The 6,820-nt window shown below is 34.4% G+C and overlaps 1 pseudogene; it reads right to left on the bottom strand.

The window, feature by feature from the left end:
- Positions 1-793: 793 nt before the first annotated feature.
- LOC148583597 (UPF0481 protein At3g47200-like) lies at positions 794-2,824 on the bottom strand (annotated as a pseudogene).
- Between the last annotated feature and the right edge of the window lie 3,996 nt (positions 2,825-6,820).

Genomic DNA, 6,820 nt, shown 5'->3' with positions numbered 1-6,820 from the left:
GTTTTGGGGGTATTTATGTCATATTTTATTATGTTTAGGATTTTGGGGCTATAAATATATGCTTATAGCCTCCAGAGAAAACAGTTGTTGATTATTATTGATTTTGATTCATGAGAATACTCAGAGTTGAGTTTATTCCTCTTTTCTTTTAAACTTTAGAGAGTATTTATTGTTTTTAGAAGAATTCTTAGATCATTGATAGACTCAAGATCTGGAATTAGTTACCCGCTGCTTTATTGTTGTTTTTCGCTGTAGCCTACTAAGTATTCTTAGATCATTGATGGACTCAAGATCTGGAATTAGTTATCCGCTGTTTTATTGTTGTTTTTCGCTACGGCCTACTAAGTCACGCTGCATCACAAAGTGATCTCTACTACTTAACATTTGAGTTCACAATCCTCTCAAGATTTAGAATCAATATCATTATAAGTATTGGAAGTTACAATCATTCATTTCTACAGTATTTTAAAGGAATAAAAACTCCTATGGTCCATTCAATACATTGCATCCATATATGTTTCTGCATCAACACGTCAATCCGAACTCTCTACTTCACATGATCATGATTGATGTATTATAGTGTACGCAAATAGAATGCCCAATTATTCCACCATCAACTGCGAATCATATTATAAATTGCATGGTTCATGGTTTAAAATCTTATATGTGATAATCTCATTACTTACACCACAAACTTATGGATGTAAACAAGTTACATATATATATATATGCTCCATTAAATAACTCAGCGAATACAACTTTATTCAATATAAACTAAAAGGTCAAATTTCAATTATTTATGAACATGTACTTGGTGAGCAGAATACACCGTTTGTGTGATAGTGAGTATAAACATAAAAACAGCTGCAAGAACTGAAATGATGGCGATGGACCATCACTACAAGCAATATGGTCTTTAGCGACCAAACAAATAGCGGACGCTTAAAACAAAAAAAAATATTATTTAGCAGCAACAACAATAGCGGCGACCAAAAGTCGCCGCTACTAACCATCATTAGCGGCGACTCCAATGGGTTGCCGCTATTAAGAAACAATAGCGGCGACAGGGGTCGCTGCTAATAATACTCGAAACAACGGCGACCCAAAAGTCGCCGCTGATGAGTGTCAACAGCGGCGACTCTTGAGAGTCGCCGCTAATGTGTAGTCAATAGCGGCGACTTTACGGTCGCCGCTATTGACATAAGAAAAAATAATTAAAAAATTCAATAGCAGCGACCATGAAGTCGCCGCTATTAATGGGTCATTAGCGGCGACCTTTTGAGTTGCCGCTAATGACCCCTCAATAGCGGCAACTCCTGGGTCGCCGCTATTGACACGGGAAAAAGTAATTAAAAATCAAGCAGGGGCGACCCTAAAGTTGCCGCTGATGAGTGTCGACAGCGGCCACTCTCAAGAGTCGCCGCTAATGAGTAGTCAATAGCGGCGACTTTGCAGTTGCCGCTATTGACATAACAAAAAATTTTAAAAAATAATTAAAAAACTCAATAGCGGCGACCATGGAGTCGCCGCTATTAATGGGTCATTAGCGACGACCTTTTGAGTCACCGCTAATGACCCCTCAATAGCGGCGACTCTTGGGTCGCCGCTATTAACACACCATGCATGGTGTTCTCAAGTATTTTTGTTCAATATTTGCCTTCCACTTTTGCCAGGAGCCGTTGTAGTATTTGTTCAGCTGATCAGAAAGAGCAGCAAAATAGAAGTTATCCTGATTCAAAATAGCCCCATCGGCAAGCTTGTTAAGAAGATCTGACCCTTCTCGGTTGTTGTTAAGCCTATTCTCAACAATAAGGTTAGCCACCAGTAAGTTTATATCCTTTAAACTGCTAACAAGGCGACTCATAATGGTAACATAATCAGTTAGGTAGTTCTCCTTGTAATGGCATTGCTCATAGGCTAGCGAATTTCGGATTGTGAATTCTGTTTCATCACTTAAAATAAGCTTTGGGATTTTCAGAATCCCTTTTGCTTTATCAAATTTTATGTCAAATGGATTTCTGCTTGGCCCTGCCGCAAAGCTGACTCCAACCTGGTCTAGCTGTCTTATGCTGGGCGTGGTGAGCGTTACAAGTTTCCTTTCACTATGCACCTCAACAGGTTGTAATTGCACGTGTCGTAGGAGATCAACAAAATGTTCCATTTTAACATCACCGCAATCTATTTCTTCCCATCTTTCTTCTATTCCCGGTGACTCCATTCGGCGTTTGAAAAAGACTACTGTAAGCTTATTGATTGTAAGTGTCGTCCCATCATTTTGCAGAAGGACATCTGTTTTGTATGAATTGAAAAGAAGCTCAATAATGAAGAATGGAAGCTGATTTTCAAGCAAAAGCATGTCGGTCCAAACATCCTGTATCAACCAGGGTTTGTTGAATATGCGGTCGTTTTCTTCTCGGAGTTTGTCGTTGAAGGACTTGAGTAAGACCTCAAGGATGAAGGCAGCATCAACCAGAATGATTTTGAGAAACTTTTCACTTGTAAAATTAACGGTTTCTGCATAACACTAACGAAGTTTTGCCTCGTTCTTTCTTACAACGTCAATAAAGAACTCCGAGGTTTCTCCGGTTCGTCGAATGAAATCTCGCAGGTACCTCATTTTATGTTCTTCCATGGCTTTTTAGTCTTCACCACCTTGATGAAGCGGGCCAATGGAGACAACCTTAGGTGTGTAGGCTTTTTCCTTGACATGTCGTAGCCGCTTAGGAACTTTATAAATAACGCATTTAGAGGATAAGGGAGGCAAGCTTTTGAACTCCTCTCCCATTGGATTCTCTATGTCGAATAATGAAATATGGTTGCCCATTTGCTTTCCTTCTCTGTCAACAAATTCAGTTTTTGTTACCAAACAAGACTTTGACAATCATCACTACGATAACACAATCAGCCTAATTCAAACATTAAAAAAGAAAATTTCGGAAGAAAAGTATATCAATAGTTTTGATTATTGTCTTGCATGAGTTCGTGTGTTAATTACTTTGGAGCTTTGAATTTGCTCAAATTCACATGCAAAAAAGAAAATGATTAATACATAGGGTACTCTTATAGGAGGACAAAGATCCGTGCACAAGTTAGGCAAAAAAAAAAAAAAACTTACTTCCATGTTAGAATTTTTTTCTTTGACAAACAACTAAAGATGTAACCGATTCTTTGTTTTGTTTATCCAATTAAAAAAAAGACGTAAACAAGTTTTTTTTTTTTTTTTTTTTATAAAAAAAAAAAGAAAAGAAAAGAAGAAAAAAAACAAAACTATTCATCAACAATCAACATAATGTGTTTATAAAAAAATAATTAACATTATGTTTCCCATAGAAAAAAAAAAAAAAAAAAAAAATCATGATCGGGAGTACTTGACACTTACTTTCACTTGATCACAATCCTTTACCAAAACAATAATGCACCTAGGCAGCCTAACACTTATGAAGTTTTGCGTTGATTGTCAATCCAGGCTTTAGCCTGTGCTAAGGAGGAGGAGAAGCAATTAAAAGATTAAATCTAGAAGAAGAAGATTTATCGAACATTGTGTCTTCTCCATACTTTAGTCTTCTGTAATATGTATTTTTTAGGTTTTTGCATTCTTTGATTACAAAAGATAAAAAAGATAAAAAAGAAAAAAAAAAGGGGGGGGGGGGGGGTAAGAAAATGGAGCACGAAGAGGGAAATCGAATAGAAAAGAAAGAGTCGAATCACTGAAAAAGGAAGGAAGCTCTGGGGAACAATAATGGGTAGACTAAAAATGTGTGAAAACGTGGCATGTCATGTTTTAAGAGGCCATTCTATGTAGTTTCATTTTTTTCAAGAGGTGAGGCCTTTTTTTTTTTTTTTTTTATTCTTTTGAAATTTTGGTAGCTAGTTAGCCTATATATAAGCTTTTGGTTTTGACTTGAAAAATCCATAAAACGTTTAATTTTTTATTTCAAGAATTATGTTGTGAGAAGCTTTTTTTTTTTTTTTTTTTTTTTTTTGTGAACTTAAGAATTTATTTATTTGTTTTATTTTTAGGGGAGCCCATGTAAATATTTTTTGGGCTTGGCGAGCGTTGCCCCCAACCCACCCTATCTATAGCACTATGGTAAATACTTGATCTCTTTGTTCCTTTCATTAAATTGAATTGGAAGAAGTTTATATCCCCTTAAACTATCACCTAATTGATATTGTGGGAATTGGAGTGACCGAGCCACCCGTTAGTCAATTAGAGGTGCTTGGTCACCTCCTCGATTCTTCGTCTTTTTTTGTTTTTTTTTTTGTTTTTTCAAAATAATAATAAGTTTTAGAATATTTTTTTTAAAATTTTTATTAACGATATTTTTGTGATTGAGAGATATTGACAAATTTGTGATAGTTTAAGAAGAACATTGCCCTAATTAAAAGTTTGGAGGACGGCTAGAAGGAAAGCCCATGTAAGTCTTTTTTGGGCTTGGGCGGGCGTTGCACCCAACCCACCCTATCTATAGCACTATGCTAAATACTTGATCTCTTTGTTCCTTTCATTAAATTGAATTGGAAGAAGTTTATATCCCCTCAAACTATCACGTAATTGATATTGTGGGAATTGGAGTGACCGAGCCACCCATTAGTCAATTAGAGGTGGCTTGGTCACCTCCTCGATTTTTTTTTTTTTAAATAATAATAATAATAATAATAATACGTTTTAGAATATTTTTTAAAAATTTATTAATTAATGGTATTTTTGTGATTGAGAGATATGATAGTGACAAATTTTTGATAATTTAAGGAGAACATTGCCCCAATTAAAAGTTTGGAGGAAGGCTAGAAACATTGTCAATTTAATTGATAATAGCGTGAGGTAATACATATTTACGTGGACTTTTTCCAATTGAATATTAGAGCCTTCCACAAAAGTCTTGTCTTAAGTAAACCCAATTATACTTATAATTTGTGGGGATGCCGGATATACACTTTTGGATTTAAAATTTTAGGAAAATATTTTATATATAATCCTTTTTTTTTTTTTTTTTTTTTTTGGGGGGGGGTATGCCTTTAGGACCTCAGTTTTGAATTTTGCCAATTTAAGACCTGAATTTAAGAAAATTATAAATTTAAAACTTAATTATGTTTTTCCCTAAAATAAATAACAACAATGACATAAAATTAATAATAATAAAAAAAGGGTAAAGTCCACTTAACCTCCTCAAACTATCACCCCCCAATGACAATTTAGCCCCCGAACTACCAAAACAATGACAATGTACCCCCAATGCTAGCAAAATGATAAAATTACCCCTATAAAATTTTCAATAAGACAAAAATACCCTTAAATTTTGAAAAAAAAAAATTAAATTAAATTTTAGTATTTTTTTTTTAGTAAGGGTAATTTCATTATTTTGTTAAAATTAGGAGTACATTGTCATTGTTTTGGTAATTTGGGAAGTATATTGTCGCAATTGATAGTTTGGGAGGGTAAATTGTCATTGGGGTAATAGTTTAAGGGGGTTAAGTAGACTTTACTCTAAAAAAAAAACAAACAAACAAACATATGGCACGGTCACCCCTTTGTTGGGTGTGGTTGGCGGCCATCCCGGGGGTGGCCACCAGCCATCTCCACACCCTAATAGATCAAGGCGGCTCATGGACACTCCCAACAGAAGCTGTCTTTTTTCTTTTTCTTTTCTCTTAATGGAAATGATGTAATAGTTAAAATTGCATAAATATGCAAACTTTCTCATGCACATTGACACTTCGATTTAAATTCTACCCCATATCAAGAAAAACTTCAATCCTTAACAGAAATCAAAACTCCAAAAAAAAAAAAAGTCAAAACAAAATCAAATTTTGGATGAATTAACTCCAATTATGCTACAACTACAGTACACATATGAAACTTTGAGCTTAACAAAGAAACATAAGCGATCGATATTGATCTAGAGTATATATAGAAAGGTATATAACCTAGCTAAACAGAAAGAAATTAAAGAAAAAGAAAAGAGTATTGCACCTGCAGGCTGCGTGCAGCTATATATAGAGAAGTTCTTTTTTTGCCACTTTTTCGTAGACGACCGGAAACGACGACCTTTCACCTTTGGTCTTTAATATTACACGAAATGGAGTTGAGCTAGCTGTACCATTATATATATATATATATATATATATATATATATATATATAGAATGTTTTGGCCTGTAATATTACTCTTTTTATAAGTAAAGAATCTAAAGATGAGACTCCGATCCCTCTCCCCAGTTGTAAAATACAAGTTCCACTAAACAAAGGCCCACAGCAACATGTTACATGCATGGTAGGATATATATATATATATATATATATATATATATATATATATATATATATATATATATCACCAGAAATTTCTTGGATAGAAAAATGAATATTATAAATTTGGGGTAACTTCACTCAAGATCCTTGACCTTCCACTCGATTTGACAAACCCCTCAAACTTCAAAATCTCTCAATTTAGTCCCCTGAACTTTCAATTGCTCTCAATTTGGACCTCTTTTTCAGATTTTAAACTTTACATGACGTTTATACCCCTGACATTTGTATAAAATTCTAACTTCCAAAATGTTTTTTTATTTTTAGAAAAACAAAAATCAGGGATATTTTGGTCTTTTTTTTTTGTATTTTTAACGGATAAAATTGACGGAGGGGTCCACATTGAGAGCAATTGAAAGTTCAGGGGTCCAAATTGAGAGATTTTGAAGTTCGGGGTGGGCTTGTCAAACCGGATGAAAGTTTAGGACTCTTCAGTGAAATTATCCCTATAAATTTTCATCCATAAATTCTCAAATATGTTCAAATAGTACAACATAAAGTTACAAAGTCA

This window comes from Corylus avellana, chromosome 9 (assembly GCF_965113065.1).
Source record: "Corylus avellana chromosome 9, dhCorAvel1.hap1.2, whole genome shotgun sequence".
Taxonomy (NCBI): Eukaryota; Viridiplantae; Streptophyta; class Magnoliopsida; order Fagales; family Betulaceae; genus Corylus; species Corylus avellana.
Note: the sequence above shows the minus strand (reverse complement) of the source record. Positions and strands in the feature narration are given on the sequence as shown.